Source organism: Dendrobates tinctorius, unplaced genomic scaffold (assembly GCF_039654945.1).
Source record: "Dendrobates tinctorius isolate UK_male_01 unplaced genomic scaffold, ASM3965494v1 ptg000043l, whole genome shotgun sequence".
In the NCBI taxonomy this organism is placed as follows: domain Eukaryota; kingdom Metazoa; phylum Chordata; class Amphibia; order Anura; family Dendrobatidae; genus Dendrobates; species Dendrobates tinctorius.
The window spans coordinates 31182910-31209548 of NW_027361711.1; the positions used below are offsets into that span (position 1 = coordinate 31182910).

Consider the following 26639-nt stretch of genomic DNA (forward strand, 5'->3'; position numbering starts at 1 on the left):
ATGGATATATATAGATATGTATATATATATATATATATATATATATATATATAGCTAGATAGATATATGGATATATTTATCTATCTATCCCATATTTATCTATCTATCTATAGAGAGAGAAAGATTAGTATGGCCCGGAACGTATACCCCAGCTGCGGTTCAGCAAAAAAGAAGTAACATGCTGCGGAAAATAAACAGCAGAAAATCTGCGTGGGATTTTCCGCAGAATGTGCACAGCGGATTTGGTTTTCCATAGGGTTACATGGTACTGTACACCGCGTGGAAACTGCTGCAGATCCTCAGGACCAAATGCGCTGCGGATCCGCAGCAAAAAAACGCAACGTGTGCACACACCCTAAAAACGCTGCGGAATCTGCACAAAGAATTGACATGCTGCAGAAAATAAACTGCTGTGTTTCCACACGGATTTTTCCGCAGCATGTGCACAGCGGTTTTTGTTTTCCATAGGATAACATGGTACTGTAAATCCCTTGGCAAACTGCTGCGGATCCGCAGGGCCAAATCCGCTGCAGATCCGCAGACGAATCCACAACATGTGCACATACCCTTAAGTGTAGGTTCCAGGAAAAAAAAATGGAGTCACCCATAGGACTGAAGCATTCTACATTCTTCTGTATTTCAAGATCTGTGTCTGTGTCCATCACCACTGGGAAAGTGACGTTGTATGTGAAGGAAGAAAAAGGAAACTGTCAAATGTGATTTCCTGTATTTTACTGTTGCTGTTAGTATAAAGGATTTTACGTTTTTAAGCTGGTGTAATTTCCTTCATTCTGAAGACAAAAGAAATTGTCGCCGCAGATGACTGATCAGAAGTGAGCACAGAATTTTCACCCACCGTAACACCACAGCACACACCCAGGGTCCCAAACCTTCCCCTATTTTTGTAGCGGGCCAGGGTGAAGAAGATGTTCCATTCACCCATTACAAATGACATAGTCATCAGGATGCAAAGTTCTCATATCCAAATAGCGAACAGTACCTGTGACGTAAACAAAGAAAGGCCGAATATGGACCTTAAGAAAAATGCCCATGGAGTAATGGAAGAAGCGCATGAACAAATAGTATTGTGAAAAAGTAAATACATACAAACCAAGATAGCGGAAAATGGCATTGATCCCAAGATGGCGACCAACAGCATTGGTCACAAGATGGCAGTCAGCCGCTGTCTCAGTTGGAGAAGACTGTCTTGTTGTGGGTGGAGACAGTGCACAAAAGCGCAAAAATGTAACCAACCCACTGGAGTGTCGGCCCGGAGAAGGGGACGTTCTGTAGCAAAGGTTCAGTCCAAAATGGGAGTCGTGTTCTGGAGGAGGGTGCGATTCAAGATGAAGTACATCCCACTGGGTAAGAAGCAACAAGTGTAGGAGGCACGGGCAAATGCGGAGCCACTTAAAGTGAAAAGTGTCTGCATCAGAGGGCTGGCCCAGGAAGAGGCGGAGTCTAAACCACTGGAAGAGAGTGATGAGTCACAGGCCAGCGTCATTCTTGCCGCAGGACGTGAAAGATAGGGAGCACAGCGGGATCGTTAAGTGCAGAATGTCATGGTCCAGTGAGACAGCAAATGGACAATGTGCATTAAAGACGGTGAGGCTGACGAACAGGCCAGAAGTTCCGGGATATACAGCTACAGACTGGACAGTCTCCTTCGGCACAGGTAGAGGAGGAACTAGAGAGCCTCCCACACATCATCGCCCCCAGAGTTCAGGACGCAAATGGAGAGCGATTGACAAGGTGAACATTATCTGGGCCCAACGGGGCAGGTGCTGATCTAGTGGACCAAAGTCCCCCAGCATGAAGTGGGCATAGTGATGAGGGATCTGCGGGTGTGGACCTGGAGCCCTATGCTAGGCCACGCAACCATGACCCCTCTGTGGATGAGATCAGAGCAACAGATCTGACCCCATAGCTCAAATTTCCCACTATTGAGACACCGAGGGATGATGCCACCAGGCCATGCCCCACTAGTCCAGAGTAGCTACTTACCAAAGAGTGTCGACACCACCCACACCCCAGGGAGAGGAAGTGAAAATCTATAATTTGACTTGGCCTCCGCTACCACCCAGGTGAAAAGTGCACATATTTGAGCAGGAGCTTCCTTATATGTAGGTTTCAGGAAAATGGAGTTACCCTTAGGGCTGAAGCATTCTGCATTCTTCTGTATTTCAACATCTCTGTGTCCATCACCACTGTGAAAGTGCTGTTGTATGTGAAGGAAGAACAAGTAAACTGTGTCACATGCTATTCCTTGTAATTTATTGTTTCTGTTAGTAAAAAGGACTTTACGTTTCTAAGATGATGTTGTTTCCTCATTCTGGAGTTCAAAGGAATTGGCGCCGTGGATGGCGGATCAGAAGTGAACATAGAAATCTCATCCACCGAAACACCACAGCACACACACATGCAGGGACCCAAAGAAGATGTGTCACTCTACCATGACTACCACCCTGCCCCCCATTACAAAAGTGAATACTAGACAAAGCATTCCATGTAAAATGTGCACTGACTATTATATTTTTGTCTGGATCTTCAACAATGGCTTACTTAGGACTACTGTTATTGTATGGGTGCTTGATGTTTATTGCCTTCACTATTCTGTTATGAATTCTGAATTATCATATTTATGTATGTTTGTTGGACTATTAAGCATTTGCTTATACTTTCTTTACTAATGTATTGCACCAGGCTGTGTGGCACCCTACGGGTTAAATATCTACTGTTTTGTATGTGTTTTGTGAGCAATGGGAGTTATGCTTTCTCTGCTAGAGACCACAACACACACACACACGCAATTTACCTTTCTCCCTTACTTGTCTGAAACTTAGAGCTTTGCAGACATGCCCTAACTGGGAGGGGGAGGAGTCGAGAATTGTTGTTTTCAGTGAAGAAGAAGAAGGAAAGATGGAGAATGCTCTTGGAAGCCATGCCATGTGCTCCTTCCAGGAGTAAAGCTAAGAAGCACCAGGGAATCAGCCCCTAGGCCATCCATGCTTTCAGAGCAGGGTGGTAAGCTGAGAGACTGTGTGAGTTTATACAACCAACAGTGGAGTGTTTTCCCCGGGAAGACAGCAGCGAACTAGGATCAGTGAGGATTGTGCAAGAAGGAACGTGAGCTTCTCACAGGATCCAAGCTGCAAGTTGCCAAAGGAGGAAAACACAGTGAGTAGTGGCTATACTGGAAAGTTTTAGACTCCGGGAAGCTTTGGTCCCAGAAGGGATTAGAATAGCAGGAAGCTTACACCAAGTCACAGCAGAGTGAAGGATAACTCCCATTCGGTAGAGCAGATTGTATCCTGGTGAGAGTTGTAATATCTCCTCTGAACTGTACCTGAACTACAGTAAATGATAAAGTGACTTAACTTTTCTCCTGCCTTATTACTCCATGCCTTTTACTTCACATCACAATCTCTGGGGGCAAGCCCTGGTTGGAGAGGGTAAAACATCTGCACTGCCATCACCATCTACTCCCCCAGGGATCATCTGCAGTGCCAGCTATACTACAGTCGAACACTCCAACTAGCATCACGAATCACTACATAAGCTTTATCCCTAATCAATACTCCCCTTTTACATGACCGCCTGGGGCCACGGACCGGGTCACTGCCACTGTGACACATCCCTTTAAGACGACCGGCTCGGTACCGAGTATCCTACGGCCTCTGGGGCACGTTAGCTGCATGGTGTACAGTGCATAGACACAAAGCCACCAATCAGTTGTTTGGGTGGAGTTATACAGAGAAAAAGTTGCTGGTCCTCTAAAGCTGATAAACTTTGGATACAATCTCTATTTTAACAAGCAGCTGGAATCAGGTTCTCTGTCTCTGCATTATACCGCTTTGAGATTAGAGGGCAAATACCTTGTGACATATTCCCTTTAACATTTATGGTGCTGATGCAGGTGCATCTCACAAAATTAGAATATCATCAAAAAGTTAATTCACACTAGACCTCAAAAAGCGCAGCTTGAATTGCGTGCCTCTCCACTCTTCCTCCAGACTCTGGGACCTTGATTTCCAAGGTCTAGTGTGAAGTATCCACATTGGGGAGCCATGTCATCTGCTGGTGTAAAGTACACTGTGTTTTATCAAGACCAAAGTCAGCGCAGCCGTCTACCAGGAAATTTTAGAGCACTCTATGCTTCCCTCTGCCGACAAGCTTTTTGGAGATGGAAATTTCATTCTCCAGCAGGAATTGGCACCTGTCCACACTGCCAAAAGTACCAATTCCTGGTTTAAAAACAACAGTATCACTGTGCTTGATTGGACAGCAAACTCGCCTGACCTTAACGCCATAGAGAATGTATAGGCTATTGTCAAGAGGAAGATGAGAGACACCAGACCCAACAATGCAGATGAGCTGAAGGTTGCTATCAAAGTATCCTTGGCTTTCATAACACCTCAGCAGTTGCCACAGGCTGACCGCCTCCTTGCAATGCTGCATTGATGCAGTAATTGATGCAAAAGGAGCCCTAACCAAGTATTGAGTGCATATACTGAACATACATTTCAGTAGGCCAACATTTCGGATTTTAAAATCATTTTTCAAGCTGATGTTATAAACTATTCTAATTTACTGAGATAATGACTTTTGGGTTTTTATTGGCTGTAAGCCATAATCATCAACATTAACAGAAATAAACACCTGAAATAGAACACTCTGTTTGTAATGACTCTATATAATATTTGAGTTTCAATTTTTTGTATTGAAGAACTGAAATAATCAGAACCACAACAACGCAAATTAACCAAACTCTTTCAGCTGGATGAGCTCCGGTCTGCCCTGTCGAAGTGCCCGTCCGGGAAGGCGTCAGGCCCAAAAGGGCTGCCAGGAACTTAATAGAAATCCTTCCCCTTGCTTATGCTCCCTCACTTGCTAAATATGTGCAACTCAGTGATGGGTAAACATCAGTTCCTCGCCCAGGCACTGGAAGCCAAAATATTGTTAATTTATAAAGAAGGCCTTGACCAGGAGCAATGTAGTAGCTATAGACCGATATCATTATTAAATGTCAACTTGAAACTATTTGTTAGTGTTCTAGCATGTAGAATTGCTAAGTTTTTGCCAACAGTCATATCTACAAATCAAGTGGGTTTTGTGGGCGGAAGAAAGGGGGAGGATAATGCATACAAAATACTGCATCTCATGCAATACACGAAGAAGAAAAAATTTCCCTTGGTTCTTTTGGGGACCAATGCGGAAAGGCCTTCGACAGGGTAGACTGGACATATTTAGAGGAAGCATTATTGGGTTTTGGCTTTCCGCAACAATTAGTTACAACCATAATGAAAATGATTAAAAAACCTATAGCCCACATAGGAATCAATGGATCATTAACGGATGCTTTCACCATTAAAAATGGCACACTACAGGGCTGCCTGCTATCGCCACTACTATTTGTGCTGGCGATGGAGCCCTTGTTGAGAGCTATTCAGCAAAGCCAAGAAATAGAGGGCATAAAAATTGGAAATTCACATTATAAAACAGCGGCCTTCGCTGATGATCTGCTCGACCTAATGACAAGGCCTCTTAGAAGCTTCCCTGCCTTGGTGAAGACTCTCGACGAATACAGCAATCTTTAAAATTTTAAGGTGAATGTGTCCAAATCTGAGGCATTGGATCTAAATGTCCCCTAACACACCCTCACCAAATTGAAGAGCTTATACTCATTTTTATGGCCCAAACGGCATATCACGTATTTAGGAGTCAAACTGTTGTTCTCACTTAATTACTTCCCCTTACTATACCAAGTTACTGCCACCATTCGATCATGGAGAGACTCGTATTTGTCATGTACAGGGAGAAGAAAACCTAAAAAGTTTGATATTGCCCAAATTTACATACATGTTTCAAATGTTACCTATTCATATACCAGACTCCTATCTTGGCAAAATAAACTCCCTATTCTTCAAGTACCGTATATATGGAAAAATACTAAGCCTCACATAGCTTTTCGTACATTAACATTACCTAGAACAAGAGGTGGAATGGGTGCTCCTGACATTAGGAAATATTATCATGCAGCCCTGCTGTCACGGACAGTAGATTTAATTTGAGGTTCTCAGGACAAACAATGGGTAGCAGTGGAGAGAGAGCTTTCACCAGTGCCTCTTAAATCACTTCTACCTGCCTATACTAAGGAGCATCCACTACTTCCTAACCCCAATCCGTTCACTTGTGTATTACTTAAGTTATGGGCGAAATCACACAACATACATATACCTCCCTCGTCGCCGCTGCTCAAGCTCTCCGATATTTTGGCCCATCTTGCCAAGGGCATGTCCAGTGATGAGAGAGGTGGCCGACGACCGGAAAATATATCACTGGACCAATTGATGATGGGGAGGTGCTCCTCTCGCTGTCCGATATACGTAAACTGATGGTTCTCGCGAGCTTCAACTTCATACAGTATGTGGCTCTCAAAGGAGCACTAAAACGACTGCGTTACAACTTGGATTTAACGCGCAAACTCACGCTATACGAAGCTCTATGCGCTAAATCATCTAGACCCAAAAAAATACTTTCTACAATATACCAGATGCTTCTAACTGAAGGCCTCTGTCTGAAAAGAGCCTACATCCAGTCATGGCCGAAAGTGTTGGAACCCGTGAAATTGCTCTAGTAAATGAAGTATTTATCCCAGAAAATTATTGCAAGTATTGTTTTGCTATATACATGTTTATTTCCTCTGTATATTGGAACAGCACAAAAAAGCAGGGAAAAAAGAGCAAACTGGACATAATTTTAAACAAAACCCTAAAAATGAGCTGGACAAAATTGTTGACACCATCAACTTAATATTTGGTTGCACACCCTTTTGAACAAATAACTGCGATTATTTGCTTCCTATAACCATCAACAAGCTTCTTACACCTCTCGACTAGAATTTTGGACCATTCTTCTTTTGCAAACTACTCAAGGTTTCTCATATTTAAAAGGTGCCTTTTCCCAACAGCAATTTTAAGATCTTTCCACAGGTGTTCAATGGGATTTAGATCAGACTCATTGCTGGTCAATTCAGAACTCTCCAGCACTTTGTTTCCATCCATTTCTGGGTGCTTCTTGAAGTATGTTTGGGGTCATTATCCTGCTGGAAGACCCATGACCTAGGACACGAACCCAGCTTTCTGACACTAGGCACTACATAGCGACCTAAAATCCATTGGTAATCTTCAGATTTCATGATGCTTTGCAGTGAAGGCACCCAGTGCCATAGGCAGCAAAACAACTCCAAAAATAATATTTGAACCTCCACCATATTTGACTGTAGGTACTGTGTTCTTTTCTTTGTAGGCCTCATCAGTATTTGTTAAATAGTAGAATGATATGTTTTACCAAAAAGCTCTATCTTGGTCTAAACTGTCCACAAGACACTTTCCCAGAAGAATTTTGGCTTACTAACATACATTTTGGCAAACTGCAGACTAGCTTTTTTATGTCTCTGTGTCAGCAATGTGGTCCTCTTGGATCTCCTGCCATAGCATTTAATGTCATTAAAATGTTGACAGATGTTCGCGCTGACACTAATGCACTCTGTGCCTGAAGTAAAACTTGATTAAGTCTGCTTATCTACCATCCGGACTATCCTTCGTTGCAACATTTCATCAATTTTTATCTGCCGTCCATGTAAAGGGAGATCAGCTACAGTGCCATGGGTTGTAAACTTCTTGATTATGTTGCACACTGTGGACAAAAGAACATGAAGGTCTCTAAAGATGGACTTGCAACCTTGAGATTGTTGATATTTTTCAACAATTTTGGTTCTCAAGTGGTCAGAAAATTCTCTTCTCCTCTTTCTATTCTCCATGCTTAGTGTGGTGCACACATACACACAATTAAAAGATTGAGTCAACTTCTCCCCTTTTTATCTGGTCTCAGGTGTGATTTCTATGTTGCCCACACCTGTTACTTGCTGTAGGTGAGTATGAATGTGCAGCACATGCTTGAAACAAAATTGTTTGCCTAAAATTTTGGAAAGGTGCCAACAATTTTGTCCCACCGACTTTGGGGCTTTTGTATGAAACTGTGCGCAATTTGCCTTTTTTTCTGTTTTTTTTTGTATTTTTCCAATTTCCAATACACACAAAGGTAATAAACATGTTCATAACAAAATATGTAAAATTGCAATCATTTTCTGTGAGAAATACTTCCATTTTCTGGAACAATTTTAAGGGTGCCAACACTTTTGGCCATGACTGTAGCTAAGTGGGAAAAAGACCTCAGCCACACGCTTAAGCATTCGCAGATACTCCACATCTACAATAACTCTCGTGGTCCTACAAATTGCGTAAAAACTCAAGAAAATTCCTACAAAATAGTGTCTAGGTGGTATATCTCTCCATGGAAGCTTCGGACTTGGCGAGTTAGTTCACATACTAGATGCTGGAGATGCGAAACTGAGAACGGAGACTAATTTAATTTGTGGTGGACATGCCCAATCCTACATCGCTTCTGGACATTATCGGAGATGGTTGTTCAAGAAATTATGGGGAAAAAGATAAAACTAACACCAGAGATGGTGTTGCTGAACTTTCCTGTGTGGCCTGGGCATGCGCTTGCATCTACTCTGGCCCGTAACATACTCGCAGCTGCCAATCTACTAATTCCCACGTACTGGAAATCAACTAACATACCCACACGTCAACAATTACTAATGAAACTAGATCAACTATATTACATGGCCGAGCAGGTGGCCTTAATAAATCATTCATTAGCTATCTTCAAAGAGATCTGGCACCCCTGGATGCCATTTAGGTCTAGTGGCCGCTTCGTCATAAGTGATACGATTTGAAATAATCAAGCGCTACCATTTGGTGCTCCCTCTCCTCCTTCCTTCCCTTCCCCCTCCTCCTCCTATTCTCTACCTTCTCTATTATTCTTCAAATACTTTTTACTATTTCTTTAATCTTCAGTTACACCTTGTAAGTATCATTCAGATGCTAGGGTACAATTGGGTGCCCTCTAAAACTGTTAACCTTTTTTGTATGTTAACTCTTAAGGCTCGATGCTTAATAGTCAGTTTTTATAGTGATTTAAAATAAGACGAAAGTATTATATACGTCATTTCTATTAATCTCTCTAAGAAAAGTCTTATATATTTTTGAGCCTTTGTTCATGCTAAATTGTTATTATGTTTAAAAACTTAATATAAAGACCACTGAAAAGAAAAGAAGAAATGAAATAAACTAACTTTTTGATGATATTCTAATTTTGTGAGATGCAAATATATGTGCCAACAAAACATGGTACTAATTTACAGTAACTCTTTGGTGTTAGTCAGTCCTGTGGAAGTCCAGTATATTTCCTTTAAAAGGTATACGGTATATTTTATTACACTGACATAAATTTGGGAAACGTGACCACTGTAATCTGTAAAATATCTCATTTTAAAGCAACTGGTCCCCATGCATCCTAATAAATATCTCTATTTATATCAACCTAAAGGGATTGCGTTGTGGTTTAAATGACCCTACAAGGATGAAAAATCAATACTAGCTCATAAAATGAAGGCCACAGGATTTATCTGCAGGGCAAGGGAAATTGAAATGCATTCATGTGTCTGCCTCTTGTGTGGTTATTGCACTACAGCGGTTCATATCATTGCAGTTATTCCCCAGTGACTCACTAATAAACAAATCGATTTTCCCATGGACTAGTAGTTATTTTGATGTAGCCCACAATAAGCCTTCTTTTTAGGCGCAATAGTGGAAAAAAGTGCTCAGACGGAAGAACATACTATATAGGCAATTATAATAATAGATTGTACGTTAACATTGACCGCTTTACTCATTGTGAACAAATCCGGCTGTATTTATCTATTTGTTTTCCCCTAACTGCTTACTTTAATTATGTGTGGGCTAATAAGACAATGCAATCAGATCTGAACTATTGAACATCTTTTTTTTAATTTGACTTTTAATTAATATTAAATTGATGTGCAGGAGGATCTAGTGCACATATGTTAAATGCTGATCCCCAGGGTAAGTATATTGGCCCCTGACGCCCGGCTGGTACCCCGAGTATATTTGGACTGTGACATCAGGCGTTTTCCCCGCCTGGCATCGCACTGTCAACTATATTGACATCCTAGGTGCCGATACAATTGAAAGCAATGACATCTATCGCCAATCATTCCCCCTGTGTGTCTGACGTCTCAGGGCAGCAGGCATGATGACGTCATTACAACTGACTTGCTAGACTGAGATGTGCAGAGGATCTGAAGGCACCATGTGGGACCTATTATACTGTATGGAGCACTATGTGGCCCCATCATACAGTATGGAGCACTAGATGTGACACATTATACCTTATGGAGCATAATGTGAGGCCATTACACTGTATCAAGCACTATGCGAGGCCATTATATTGTATGGAGTACTATGCAGGGCCAATATACTGTTTGGAGCACTATGTAAGGCTATTACACTGTATGGAATTCTGTGGGACCATTATACTGTATGTAGCACTATGTGGCGCCATTACAGTGTATGGAGCACCATATGGGGGCCATTATACTGTATGGAGCACTATGTGAAACCATTATACTGTATGGAGCAGTATGTGGGGCCATTATACTGTATCGAGCACTCTGTTAGGCTAACATAAGAAAAATTTAAAAAAACTTACATATGAAAGGTTAACTCACCAAACCCTGACTGATGAACTAGCAGGATGCAGCAGACCTCCATTGATAAAGGCTTAGGGCAACACAGGTGCAACCCACTGATGAAGACAGCCAGTAACCAAAAGAAAAAGAGGAGCTGGCTGCCTAGTGAGAAAAATGCACACAGATAAGTCTTACATAGGACCTCAGTCACACAGTGCGGTGCAAAGTGTCTGAACAGCCCATTGATCACACCCATAGTATTAGCAGGCGGGCTGTTCTGCACTATATACATGCATCACACAGAAAAAACCAAGCCAACATAAAGAGGCCTAGCTGCATCCTGCAAAAATGATAAAAAGTGCAAAAAGATAAAAAGACATGGGGTATTAGTTACTATTTTGGCCAAGACAGATAAGCTCGTAATCCAAACGTCAAGTCTGCTGCATCCTGCTAGTGCATCAGTCAGTGTTTGGTGAGTTTACCTTTCATATGTAAGTTTTTTTGAATTTTCTTATGTTAGCTGTTCAGATTTACTGTTAGGGACTCTCAAAATCTGGGGAACCCTGACATTTGGATTGCGAGCTTATCTGTCTTGGTCAAAATAGTAACTAATACCCCATGTCTTTTTATCTTTTTGCACTTTTTATCATTTTTGCAGGATGCAGCTATGCCTCTTTATGTTGGCTTGGTTTTTTCTGTGTGATGCATGTATATAGTGCAGAACAGCCCGCCTGCTAATATTTTGAGCGTGATCAATAGGCTGTTCAGACACTTTGCACCGCACTTTGTGACAAATGTCCAATGCAAGCCTTATCTGTGTGCATTTTTCCCACTAGGCAGCCAGCTCCTCTATTTCTTTTGGTTACTGGCTGTCTTCATCAGTGGGTTGCACCTGTGCTGCCCTAAGCCTTTATCAATGGAGGTCTGTTGCATCCTGCTAATGCATCAGTCAGGGTTTGGTGAGTTTACCTTTCATATGTAAGCAGTCTGTTAGACCATTATACCTTATAGAGCACTATGTGAGGTCATTATACTGTATGGAAGGCAAAGCAGTGCCCCGTTATACTTTATGGAGGACTATATGAGGCACATAATACTGTATTGAACACTATGTGGGGCACATAATACTGTATGGAGCACTATGGGGGCCATTATACTTTATGGAGCAATATGGGGGCCATTATATTGTATGGAGCACTACGTGGAGCCATTATACTGTATGTAGCACTATCTGGGGGCATTATACTCTATGTAGAACTATGGTAGGTCATTATACTGTGCGGAACACTATATGGGGCCTATTATACTGTATGGAGCAATATGTGGGGCCATTATACTGTATGAGGCAATTTGTGGGGCTATTATACTGTATGTAGCACTATGAGGGTTCATTATACCATGTGAAGCACTATGTTGGGCCATTATACTGTATGGAGCACTTTTTGTGGCCATTATATTATATGGAGGGCTGTGTGGCAATTACAGTAGGAGAATCATACTCTGAGGCGGTCACCATTCTTTGTCGAGAGGATTGAGGGAGAGAGGGTACAGTAGAATCATCATACTGTGCATGTGGAAGGTACTTTGGAGGAATTCCACCTCGTACTTTATTATATGTATTATTCAAGGATTTCTATCCTTTGTTATTACATACCTAAATTAGGTCATTGGGCCATATGCTTTTTACTGCTCTTACATAACATATTATATTATTCCAATATTTTATTCTAAGATCTATTAATGAAAATGTACTTTGTTTGTGGGACAACGCCTTTAAGTTTCTTTCCCTATGAAAAAGTTCACCATTATATTTGATGATAATGGGCAGCACTGTGGCTCAGTGGATAGATTCATCAGCACTAGCGGTGACGGAGCCTCAGACGCGCCGTCAGCGAATGACGGTACATCGCGAACGCGTGCCGCTTTACGGCATGCGTCGCGATGCTCCCGACAATGGGGCTTAATGGCAGCATTAACTGACTGCCTAAAACGCAGTTTGACCCCAGCCTTATTTTTTGCAGGGAGAGACGTTTTTATTGACACTACTTTGGGAAAGATATGACATTTTGATCGCTTGTTACAGCATTTTTTTATAGTATTAATTAAACAATGGTTGTCCTTAGTAATAGAATGGTACTTCGTCCTACATGCAACAACACTAAACCCAAAACCGTGTGTTAAATACGGTAGCGTAATGAAGCGATCCAACAAATAATAAAATACAATATTTTATTGAAACATGTTAAAATATGTCATGGAAAAAAGCAGAAAATGTCATATGGGGGATGCTGAACTAGTCAATGGAAGAAAAAAATGAGACAATGCACTTAAAACTTGGGGTATAATAACAGTACAATAACCCCCATACCGTGGTCCAAGGAAGAATCCAACAGTCAAAAACAAAATCTCACATAACAACAGTGCATAAGCATAAGTACATGGAAAAACATCCAAAAGATGACAAAAGTCTCTGTTGGGGTAAGTGTATAGAGAGAGAGAGAGAATAATGAAGAGTATAAGATATCAGAATCCACTATATACAGGTGCTTCTCACAAAATTAGAATATCATCAAAAAATTAATTTATTTCAGTTCTTCAGTACAAAAAGTGAAACTCATTCTGTCTCCAATATCTAATTTGTTACCTCTGATTATCTATTTGCATAATTTTGCAGTTATTTATTAGTATGAGTATAGAGAAAACTTGTATATTCATAATCTTCATTTGTCTGTAGGGTTTGGCTCCATCTAGTGGTCAAAGTCATGCTCACGGTCCTATTATCTATTTTTCTATGCCTGATTTTCCTCCCCTCTTTTTGCAATGCATTATGGTAGCTCAGCCTCCATTTCCCTCCATTTTCCTTCATCCTGTATCCAAGAAGGAGCACATCCATTGCTGTCCCCGTGTGATTGCATTGCCGGTATGTATTTGTGCTCTCTATAGTTAATTTCTGGTCTAATATTAGCCTAGATTAGTCAATTGTATCCCTAGGTCAGTTACTAGCTTTGTAAATGTTCATGCATAATGTATAACTTGTGCATATGTATTTCTGCTGTACTATGCACTGATTGTATGTATATGATTGTTTACAGTTTCACCGCATCAATACTTGGTCGGGGCTCCTTTTGCATCAATTAATGCATCAATGTGGCGTGGCAAGGAAGTGATCAACCTGTGGCACTGCTGAGGTGTTATGGAAGCCCAGGTTACTTTGATAGCAGCCTTCAGCTCATCTGCATTGTTGGGTCTGGTGTCTTATCTTCCTCTTGACAATACCCTATAGATTCTCTATGGGGTTAAGGTCAGGTGAGTTTGCTGGCCAATCAAGCACAGTGATACTGTTGTTTTTAAACCAGGTATTGGTACTTTTGGCAGTGTTGACAGGTGCAAAATCCTGCTGGAGAATGAAATTTCCATCTCCAATAAGCTTTTCACCAAAGGTAGGCATGAAGTGCTCTAAAATTTCCTGGTAGAGGGCTGAGCTGACTTTGGTCTTGATAAAACAGAGTGTACCTACACCAGCAGATGACATGGCTCCCCAAACAATCACTGATTGTGGTTACTTCATACTGGGCTCATTATTCTATATGGAACAATATAGAGGGGCATTTTACTGGTTGGAGCAATATATGGGGCCCAAAATACTGTATGGAGCACTATATGGGGTTCATTATACTGTATGCAGCAATATAGGGGGCCCATTATACTGTATGGAACAATATAGGGGGGCATTATACTGTATGGAGCACTATATGGACCCATAAGACAGTATAGTGCAATAAATTGGGCCCATTATACTGTATTGGGCACTATATGGGGCCTCATACTCAATGGAGCAATATATGCTGCCAATTATTCTGAATAGAACAATATGTTGGGTCCATTACACTGTATGGAGCACTATATGGGGCCCATAATACTGCTTTTTAGCACTATGAGGTTGCCAATGTTAACTTAAGCAATATCCAATTCAAACCAAGATAATAAGTATTGTTTGTTCCTCACTATCAATCAATGAGATCTAAAAGAAATACCAATATCTGTTGATGTGGTGGTGTCTGACGTTGAGAACAGGTATTTAAATAGTGACGCTATATTGCAGGAGGTATATATAAACGGATTTATGAAAATATTGGCACTACCAACTGTTAGGTGACCTCTCATTGCTTGATAGTGAGAAACAAACAATGCTTATTATCTTGGTTCCAATTGGATATTGCTTAACTGAACTTTGGATTAGTTTGCAAATTCAGTGATGTCAGAACTGAAGCCTTAAATGGCCTGGCACAATACCTTTTTGCTCATTTCAGCCTCAGTGCTCTCATGAAGCCTGTTTAGGCAAAACATGTCGAGGAGGCTCTGAGTCAATCTTAGGCTGGTTTCACATTAGCGCATTTTCAGCGCGCGCACGGCCGGGGGTAGCTCCGCCCCCGAGCCGGCTCTCTGCCCGGCGTGCCCGCCCCTTCCTTGTAGCGCCGCCTCCTAGCGGACAGCGGCGCCTGCGATCGGCGCACCCTATCTTTAGCATAGGGTGCGCCGATCGTGCGCAGGCCGTGCGCTAGTTGCGCTTTGACCTGCGCTGCGCACTTTTGACGGTGCGCCGTGCGCGCCAAAATCCGAAAAGTTTGATTTTGGCGCGCACGGCGCACCGTCAAAAGTGCGCAGCGCAGGTCAAAGCGCAACTAGCGCACGGCCTGCGCACGATCGGCGCACCCTATGCTAAAGATAGGGTGCGCCGATCGCAGGCGCCGCTGTCCGCTAGGAGGCGGCGCTACAAGGAAGGGGCGGGCACGCCGGGCAGAGAGCCGGCTCGGGGGCGGAGCTACCCCCGGCCGTGCGCGCGCTGAAAATGCGCTAATGTGAAACCAGCCTTAATCAGCTCTAGTGGTCTTGTACTCAATATTTAACAATTATCCTCAGAAGGCCACTCTAGCTGGTGGACTGCAGCCATTAATCTAGGTGGGAGAATCATTAGTCTATAGAATAGTAATACCTAATATAGGAATCTAAAAGACTCTTCATGCAGTAATATCACTTTTCAATTAATATAGGCTATGTTTATTAGATTCTAATAAGTCATTTAAATCATAATACCCCTTTAATTGGGACTATTTTTCTTCTAGGTAATTTGTTAATACAAGTTTTTACCCCTAAAGAGTTTTGTTAGACATCTAGTTGTTTGTTAATACCAGGCTACAGCACGCCCCTTAGACCATGCATAGATCATGGTCTAAGGGGCTTGTGTCAGAGCAGCATGTGCATTGCAATGGTGTATAATAGTGATCAGGCACATGAAAGTGAAAGTCCCATAGAGGGACTAAGAAAAAAGTAAACAAAAGATAAAGATAAAAAATGTAATTTTTTTAAAAAAAAATCACAAAATAATAATACCCTGAAATTAGTATTTTTATGTAAAAAAAATAAATTAAAAAAGTACACGTTTGGCACTGCCACGAGCAGAACAACCAGCCCCATAAAACTGTCACACTAATTAAACCCTTCAGTGAACACCGTAAAAAAATTAAAAAACGGGGCAAAAATGATGCATTTTCATCATACCCCCGAAACAAGAAGTGGAATAAAATGTGATCAAAAAGACAAATGTAAATAAAAATGGTATAGCTGGAAACATCATCTTGTCCTTCCAAAAAACAATCCCCCAAACAGCTCCATCGGTGGAAACATAAAAAACATAGCTCACAGAATAAGGCGATGCAAAAATAATAATTTTTTCAATAAAGTAGTTTTTGTGTAAAAGTGCCAAAGCATAAAAAAATATAAATGAGGTATCACTGTAATCGTATCAACCTGAAAAAATAAAGCTGAGTTATCAATTTTACCACACGCAAAACGGCATAAAAAAAACAAAAATTTCTGAATTGCTGGTTTTTGTTCATTATCAGTCCCAAAAACTGGAATAGAAAGCAATCAAAAAACTTTATGTGGTACCAATAAAAACAGCAACACGTCCTGCAAAAAACAAGTAACCTCATGACTCTGAAATATGGAAAAATTATAACTCTCAAAATATGGAGATGCAAAAACTTGTTTTTGCAATAAAAAGCATTTTGTGTGTGTGAATGAACTGATATTATCGAGCTAACCAGCTAGGTGAAGGAAATAGAGAAAACATAGACATATAACCTGCATACAATATAATGCATAATTCAATTTATGATGGAATATTAGCATTGATAAAAATGAATGAATAAAGGGTTTTATTCAAATGAATTATGAACTGTATTTTATGCAGGTTATAAGTATGTTTTCCCTATGCCCCTTTTCCTAGCTGGTTGGCACGATAGTATCAGTTCATACATCTATTTATTACCATACGGGTTGTGACACGGGACACATCCCAACTATCAGCAGCAGCCAGTCAGTCCTATCCCCATTTCTGAGTGTTAGTGTCTCTTAGCTAATTCACGCTTTTTCATGTGTGACAGCAGCCAAACAGAAAAAACTACATAAATCTGGTATCACTGTAATCACACCGACCCAAAGAATAACGTCAGCTAATCACTTATACTTCATAAATCTGGTATTACTGTAATCACACCAACCCAAAGAATAACATCATCTAATCACTTATACTGCACGAGGAAAGGTTTAAAAAAAATAAATTAAAAACAATATTTTTCCGGTTGTTCCTTTTTACATTTATCCTGCGCTCTACACTGAGCACTTTCACAGGAATTTCGGTGTAAATATCTCAAATACGTGATTCAAATGGAAGCCCTGTCGGAATTGAGGCACTGTGGACACTGTCTGGCCTATGATCCAGTGGTGTTCGTCTTTTAAATTCCCAAAGGGGTATAATTTCCAAAATAGGGTCACTTGAGAGGGGTTTCTACTCTTCTAGTACTTAGGGGGCTCTGTATATGGAGTCCACAAACTAGTCAAGGAAAATCTGCACTCCAGAAGATAAATAGAACTCTGTCCCTCTAGAGTCTCGCTGTATAGCTAAGCAGTACTGTACAGCCATATATGAGGTATTTCTAAATTCAGCAGAAAATGTTGGACAAATTTTGGTGCTACTTTTACTCATTTCCCCCTGTGAAAATGTAAAATCTGGGGGTAAACAAAATTTTGGTGATAAAAATGTAATTATTTTTTCTTCCCTGCCCAATGGTATAACATTCCGTGACACACCTATAGTGTCAATATGGTAACTGCACCGCTAGATGAATTCGTTGAGGGTATAGTTTGTAAAATTAGGTCACTTATGAGGGGTCTCTGCAGTTCTGGCACCTCATGGACTCTACCAATGTGACATGGCAACCTCAACATCTGAACTCCAGAATAGCGCTTCTTCGCTTCTGAGCTTTCAACTGTGCCTCATAAGTAGTTTTTTGTGAAGCAACAACAAAAAAGCGGTCTATAGGAGCGCTAAAGGAGAGGCAGAAACCAGAAAAAGGGTAAAAAACTCAGCTTTAATTCTTCCTCCAATACCCACAATGCGTTTCTACGGTCTCAGCCGTCTTCCTCAGGTGGAATGAAGGAAGCATCAATTATTACAGCCTTTATAGGTAGCCCTAGTTGGAACAACCCACAATCCTATGCAACCTCCCCTTGATGTTGCGCGTTAACCCTTACATCCCCAATAAAAACATTGTGAAAAAACATTCGTTAAACAATCATTATACATTTTGCATGTTACAACATTCAACCTCATCAATATTCCATAAAAAATGATAATAAACCCTGTCCAAGTAATAAAAAAAACCCCAACAAAAGGAAAAAACTTTTCCAAAAAATTGTTTAAATTGCAGGAGCAGCTGGGAAGGCAGTTGCTTGTGGGAGAACCTGCATTTGCTGGGCGGTGCTGGGAAGCTCCGGGATCCTTGGTGTTCACTTACGGCTGGGATCCGTCTCAACTTCACATCCGGAAGCCGGTGAGAGATGGACTGACCAGGAGAGGGGAGGTTGCTGACAGCCACGTACAGTGCCCTTCTGGGTTGCGAGAACACGCTCGCCAACTACCATTCACATTCACACCGTGGTTGTGCAAGGGTGGCACAACCCTGTAAGGTGAGCACCCTGTCGATTCAGTTAGGGAATTAATTTAAACACAGGTACACTCATTGCGCCTCTCTGCATTTTATTTTTCATAAGTAGTTTTCGACCACATATTGGGTATCGGTGTACTCAAGAGAAATTGCACAACAAATTTTGCGGTCCATTTTCTCCTGCTATCCTTGTGAAAATGAAAATATTTGGGGCTAAAACAACATTCTTGTGGGAAAAAAAAATTTTTTTCCACTTATCAACGTAAAATTCTTTGAAGCACCTGTGTTTTCAAGGTGCTCATCGCACATCTAGATAAATTTCTTGAGGGGTCTAGTTTCCAAAAGGGGGTCTCTTGTGGGTAGTTTCTACTGTTTAGACAATTCAAGGATTCTCCAAATGTGACATGATATCCGCAGACCATTCCATCAAACTTTGCATTCCAAAACATTACTCCTTCCTTTTTGAACCCTGTAGTTAGTTTTCCCCACATATGGAGAATCAGCATACTCAGGAGAAATTGCATAACATATTATGGGGTACATTTTCTCCTGTTACTTTTTCAAAAATAAAAAAAAATTGGGGCTAAAAGAACATTTTTGTGGGAAAAATTTGATTTCTTATTTTCACAGTTCTATGTTATAAACTTATGTGAAGTACCTGGGGGTTCACGGTGCTCAGCACACAGCTAGATAAGTTCCTTGAGGGACTTAGTTTCCCAAATGTGGTCAGTTGAGGGAGTTTCCACTGTTTAGACATATCAGGGGCTCTTCAAATGCAACATGGCATCCACTCTCGATTCCAGTCAAACCATGCTCCTTCCCTTCCAAGCCCTGCTATGCACCCAAACAGTACATATACAGGACAAATTTCCAAATAATTTTTTGGGTCCATTTTCTTTTGTTACCCTTGTGAAAATAAAACATTTGTGGCCAAAATAACATTTTTGTGAACAAATGTGATTTTTTTTTTATTTTCACAGCGCAACATTTTAAATTTTTGTGCAGCACTTGTGGATTCAAGGTTGTCACCACACATCTAGATAGGTTCCTTGATGAGTCTAGTTTCCAAAATGGGGTCACTTGAGGGGGTTTCGACTGTTTAGACATATCACTTTCCAAATGCGACATTGCGTTCAATCTCAATTTCAGCCAATTTTGCATTCAAAAAGTCAAACCGTGCTTCTTCCCTTCCAAGCCCTGTTGTGCACCTAAACAGTAGTTTTTCCTCACATATGGAGTATTGGTGCACTCAGGATAAATTGCACAACAAATTTTTTTTGGTCCATTTTCTCCTGTTACCCTTGTGAAAATAAAAAAAAATTGGGTGTAAAGTAAAATTTTTGTGAAAGAAAGTTAAATGTTATTTTTTTCTTCCTCATTGCTTCAATTCATATGAAGCACCTGAAGGGTTAATAAACTTCTTCAATCTGGTTTTGAGCACCTTGAGGCATGCAGTTTTTAGAATGGTGTCATTTTGGGGCATTTTCTGTCATATAGACCCGTCACAGTCGCTTCAAAAATGAGGTGCTCCCTGAAAAAATGGTTTTATAAATTTCATTGGAAAAATGAGAAATCGCTAGTCAACTTTTAACCTTTCTAGCAAAAAAAATTATGTTTCAAAAATTGTGCTGATATAAAGTAGACTTGTGGGAAATGTTATTTATTAACTAGTTTGTGCGATATGACTCTCTGGTTTAACCCCTTACCTATATTGGATGTACTATTCTGTCCATGTGACCTGGGACCTAGTATGTCCAACTCGATCAGCGGTGCTCACGGGGGAGCACAGCTGATCGCGGCTGGGTGTCAGCTGATTATCACAGCTGACACCCGGCAGTGTGTCAGGGGCGGTCATGGACCGCCCCCGGCACATTAACCCCTGACACACTGCGATCAAACATGTAGTGTAGTGTAGTGTACCAGGGGCACAGGCTCCCTGCGTGCTTCCCTAAGACCCCGGAGTGACGCGATGTGCTGCGTCGCTCCGAGGGTCCTCCTCCCTGCAGGCCCCCATATCCAATATGGCCACGGGGGTCTTCGGGGTCCTACAGGGAGGCGGCTTCCTCAGTGCCTGCTGAGAGCAGGCACGGAGGAAGCCTGTGCAGTGCCTGTCAGATTGCTGATGTGTTGTGCAAACTGTCAGATCAGCGATCTGACACTAGATAGTTATGTCCCGCCCTGGGACAATAAATCAAAGTAAAAAAAAAAGTGTAAAAATAATTTATAAAAAATCCCTAAATAAATTAAAAAAAAAAAAAAAAAAATATATATATATATATATTCCCTAATAAATTCATTTTTTGAAAATAAAAAAAACAATAAAAGTACACATATTTCGTATCGCCGCGTCTGTAACGACCCGCCCTATAAAACTGTCCCACTAGTTAACCCCTTTGTGAACCCCTTGAAAAAAAAACAAAGCAAAAAACAATGCCTTGTCATCATACCGCCAAACAAAAAGTGCAATCAAAAAGACAAATAGACAAATATATAAGCATGGTACCGTTGAAAACTTCATCTTGTCCCACAAAAACGAGCTGCCACACAGCATCATCAGTGAAAAAATAAAAAAGTTATAGCTCGCAGAATAAAGCGATGCAAAAATATTTTTTTTTATAAAATTGTTTGTGTTGTATAAAAGCGCCAAAACATAAAAAATATAAATGAGGTATCACTGTAATTGTACTGACCCAAAGAATAAAACCCCTTTATCAATTTTACCACAGAACGGTGTAAACGCTCCCCCCAAAAGAAATTCATGAATTGCTGGTTTTTGTTCATTCTCCATCCCAAAAATCGGAATAAAAAGCGATCAAAAAATGTCACGTGCCCGAAAATGGTACCAATAAAAGCAAAAACACATCCCGCAAAAATAAGACCTCACATGATTTTGTGGGTCTAAATATGGAAATATTTTAGCTCTCAAAATGTGGTGATGCAAAAGCTATTTTTACAATAAAAAGCGTCTTTTAGGGCATGACAGCTGCCAAACATAAAAACCTGCCATAAATAGTAAATCAACCCCCCCCTTTATCACCCCCTTAGTTAGTGAAAAATAATAAAATAAAAAAAATGTATTTATTTCTATTTTCCCATTAGGGTTAGGGCTAGGGTTAGGGCTGAGATTAGGCTTAGGGGTGTGTTGGGGTTAGAGTTAGAATTGGGGGTTTCCACTGTTTGGGCAAATCAAGGGCTCTCCAAATGCAACATGGCGTCTGATCTCAATTCCAGCCAATTATGCGTTGAAAAAGTCAAACGGTGCTCCTTCCCTTCCAAACTCTGCCATGCGCCCAAACAGTGATTTACCCCTACATATGGGGTATCAGCATACTCAGGACAAATTGCACAACAACTTTTGGGGTCCAATTTCTCCTGTTACCCTTGGTAAAATAAAAAATATCATTTTTGTGGAAAAAAATATAATTTTTTTTTATTTGTATGGCTCTACGTTATAAAGTTCTGTGAAGCACTTGGGGGTTCAAAGTGCTCACCACACATCTATGTAAGTTCCTTTGGAGGTATAGTCTCCAAAATGGGGTCATCTGTGGGAGGTTTCCACAGTTTAGGCACATCAGGGACTCTCCAAATGCGACATGACACCCGCAGACCATTCCATCAAAGTCTGCATTCCAAAACGTCACTACTTCCCTTCCGAGCCCCGACGTGTGCCCATATAGTAGTTTTATCCACATATGGGGTATCAACGTACTCAGCACAAATTGGACAACAACTTTTGGGGTCCAATTTCTCCTGTTACCCTTGGAAAAGTAAAAAATTGGGGACTAAATGGTCATGTTTTGTGGAAAAAAATGATTTTTTTTCTATTTTCACGCTCGGGCGTTATAAACTTCTGTGAAGCACTTGGGGGTTCAAAGTGCTCACCACACATCTAGATAAGTTCCTTGGGGGGTCTAGTTTCCAAAATGGTGTCATTTGTGGGGGGTTTCCACTGTTTAGGCACATCAGGGGCTCTCCAAATGCAACATGGCGTCCGATCTCAATTCCAGCCAAAAAAGTCAAATGGCACTGTTTCCCTTCCAAGCTCTGCCATGCGCCCAAATAGTGGTTTACCCCCACATATGAGGTATCAGCGTACTCAGGGCAAATTGCACAATAACTTTTGCAGTCCAATTTCTCCTGCTATCCTTAGTAAAATAAAAAAATTGGACCTGAAGTAATATTTTTTTGTGAAAAAAAGTTAAATGTTCTTTTTTTTTAAACATTCAAAAAATTCCTGTGAAGCACCTGAAGGGTTAATAAACTTCTTGAAAGTGGTTTTGAGCACCTTGAGGGGTGCAATTTTTAGAATGGTGTCACTTTTGGGTATTTTCCATCATATAGACCCCTCAAAGTGATTTCAAATGTGATGTGGTCCGTAAAAATAAAATGGTGTTGTAAAATTGAGAAATCGCTGGTTAAATTTTAACCCTTATAACTTCCAAACAAAAAAAAATTTTGGTTCCAAAACTTTTGACTTTGCAGTAAATAATAAAAATGCCTTAAAACATTCTCTCATTATTCTAGAATTTGGCAAATATTAATAATTATGGTAATCCTAATTGGCCTAAAATGGGAAAGGTTTATTCTGATTTCATGTCAGATATTGAGAAAAACATGCAGATGTGCCTTTATATAGTGTATGTAAACTTCTGGTTTCAGCAGTACATGTATAGTAATTCATATCACTTGTACACATAAAAAAGAAACATCTAAAATTGCTAATGTTTTCTCTGCTTCATCCATCCTGCATAATTTCAGTAAAGGTACACAATGCTTTTTTTTAAAGTTTAATATCCTGTTATCCCTTTCCCCCCAAAATTGAGAGCTAACAAAAGATAGCACTGCTGTTTTTTTTCACTGCGTAACACAATGTACCATAAAATTACAGAAGCACAGCAACTTCTATTAAATTGTCAAATCTTGATGAGTGCCGAGGTAGAATATAGCAATGTGTAAATTGTTCTGCTAATGTTAGCTTTGTTGCTATGGCAACGTGAGATTAGGAAGCCATTACTGCTATATGCGGTATTGACCGCTGTAATGAGATGCTCTTGTGTTAGTTAAATCAACGCAGAAAATATCCATCCACACACATTGTAATCCTATCGACAAAATCAATGACTTAAGCAAATATTGACTGCATTCACCATTGTCCATTGTTATGGAGTTCTAGACATCATGCATGTCCAGATTAGGCGGACATGTACAGTATGGGACCTTATTGACTGTAATATTGATATTATAGAAGTCAATTAGTGGTTACACTAATTAGATTTGTGCTTTCTAGCAGAGTTGCTTGTAATGGCTACATGTGGACGATCCAAAAAAACAACCTCGGCACACAAATACAATGATTCAAAAATAAGTTTATATAACTGCTTTTATTATTTGTAGAGGGACCAAAAAGATGAAGTACAGATAAATAAACATCAACGTTTCGGCTCTCCAGCCTTTATCAAGATATTATCTGTAATAACAAAAGATCTCATTTCAATGAATAAAAGCACATATTTTCCAATGGAAAAAAACAGGTCCATACAATGCATTATTATACAATAATCCAAACATTATATATTAGATGCAAGTCAAGCCACCATAAAATGCAACTCATAGGAGATTTCTTCACTAAGGAGGCAATATACTGTATATCCCCTCATAAATCCAAACAAATCCAAAAAAAAGGGAAAATAATCCTATGCACTTTAATACCTGTATATAAACTGGTCCTAAGTTATGCAGACAGGTTTCATGTTCAGTGGTGACCTATAGGTGTCACCCACTGGTCAAAAGAAAAAAGGACATAACATCAACAAAGGAAAAAAAGGAGGAAATATAATCTAGTATCCCTTAGATAAAGAACAAGGTACAGAGCTGAACCTTGAGGGGAGACATACCAAAAGTGCGCCTTCATGTTCATGACATCCGGAGCTAATGTGCTAATGTTGTGCACTTGTGACCGCCATGTGAGCCATCTGCCCCTTAAGTATGAATACAGCGGGACTCCTTCCGGGTAAGGGTCGGCGTTCACTCATGTGTAATGCGCCTGTGTCGCCTGAAGATGGCATAGAATATCGACTGAGTCCGGAACAAGGAGTCGGCTTACCAATATGTACTGTGCATGCGCCGCCTGAACACGGCAAAAGATGCTGACAGAGTCGGAAGAAAAAAGGGGGAGTAAATCTCCACTGAGAGTGCCGAGACCTAACCCTAAGTGCTGTGAAAGTTGCTGAAGACTAAATCGTGCGCGTGTCCTAGGTGCTCTGACAGGGTACTGGAAGGTGATTACTAAGAAATCTAGAAAAAAGAAAAGAAAAAAGAAAACATGATTCTTAATAAAACCACAAATGCACACACATGGAGTACCTTAGGGCATAATCGAAACACGATGTATAAGACAATACAAAAATCATGATGATATATAATACATTAAGAATGTAATATAATAATACCAACTAATACAGAGGAGAAGGGAACCCTATTAATGAGAATATCAGTATTTTGCTGTTAATGGGAAATCTCATATTTTCTATTAAGCCCTAATGGTGTTAATGTTTGTAACGTGTGGATCCAAAAGGATTCACGTTCCTTAAGTCTCTTTATCCTATCACCACCCCTTCTTGATATCTGTACCTGATCAATTACTTGATATCTCAACTGAGCAACTGAATGGCCACATGGTAAAAAATGAAATGGTATGGGTAACAAAGTATGTCCACATCTGATAGTGGTCTTATGTTGAGAAATGTAATCCCGGATACGCTGGGTCGTCTCCCCAAGATACCCGAGACCGCAAGGACATTTTATAAAATAAACGACATACGAAGAATCACAAGTAAAATATCCTTTAGTAGGATAGCGTCGTCCTATCCGGGGATGAGTAAAAAAAATTACCCTTAGTTACATTTGAGCATTGTAAACACCCTAAGCTTGGGAACGTCCCGTTTCGGGATGTAGTCAATGTCCTTTGAATAAATTCTTTTCTACCAGAACCAATATCAGCCCTCACTAAAAAATTCTTTATATTGTTGGGTCTTTGTAGCACATAATGGGTCTAGTAGAGAATTCTGCAGTGTTAGGATACGATTCTTTAAGTACATCCCAATGTTTCAAAATACATTGGTTAATCAATCGATTAAATGGATGAAAAGTGCTAACAAAAGCCAATCTCTGTACTCTCTCTTTTGGTAATGAAGGATTAGTAGTATGTTTGAATATTGGTGTGGGATAACCCCTACTCCGAAAACGTTTCTCCATTTCTTTTAATCTAATATTCTTAATAGAAGGATTCAAAACTATTCTATCAATTCGTACGTACTGTGATCTTGGCAATGCCCGTTTGGTATGCTGAGGATGACAACTCCCAAAATGCAATAAACTATTTTTGTCTGTAGGCTTAATATACAAATCCGTTTCAATGGAGCCATCCGGTTTAACTATGATCACAGAATCCAGAAAATTAATGGAATAACTGTCATGGTGTTTTTCATATTGGATTGTACTTTTTACCTCTGAGCACCTATCTGGGACGCGGTGAGCACCCCATTATCTATTTTTACATGTGGATGATGCTATGTGGATGCTATGTGGATGCTAAGGAGGCTTTACACATTTCACATGAGGTCAGAGGTCCGTTTGTAATAATCAGATTATGCTAATGTAAAGACTATTGGGCCTTGGCTATGTGCAGTAAATGGAGAAGTCTAATATCATAATACTAATTGTAACTCTAAATTAACTGTGATGAAGAGTTGTTGTTGTTTTTATCTTTATCATTTTTGGTAGAAAATTGTAATGCCACTTTAGGGGAATCTGTCACCCCCGAGACAATTTTAAGCTATTACTATGGGCATACAGGTGATTGAATTGTTAAATAAATGTCTTACATGTATGCCTCATTGTTCTTGAAAAATCGTATTTAATCCTGTATGTTAATGAGTACTTCCATGCTCTGGGACGTGCAATGCTTGGAAGAAAACTCTGCCTTTGCTTTATGTACCACCCCCTTCCCA

The 26639-nt window shown here is 40.3% G+C and overlaps 1 protein-coding gene across 2 annotated transcripts in view; it reads right to left on the reverse strand.

Moving 5' to 3' along the window:
* LOC141088981 (uncharacterized) overlaps nucleotides 1-24985 on the reverse strand; it is an 82676-nt gene extending 57691 nt beyond the window's left edge. For both annotated transcript variants that reach the window (XR_012232118.1, XR_012232117.1), the window contains exon 1: nucleotides 24525-24985. The gene's annotated coding sequence lies outside the window, so the exon portion shown is untranslated. The remainder of the gene's footprint in view (nucleotides 1-24524) is intronic.
* Nucleotides 24986-26639: the final 1654 nt, after the last annotated feature.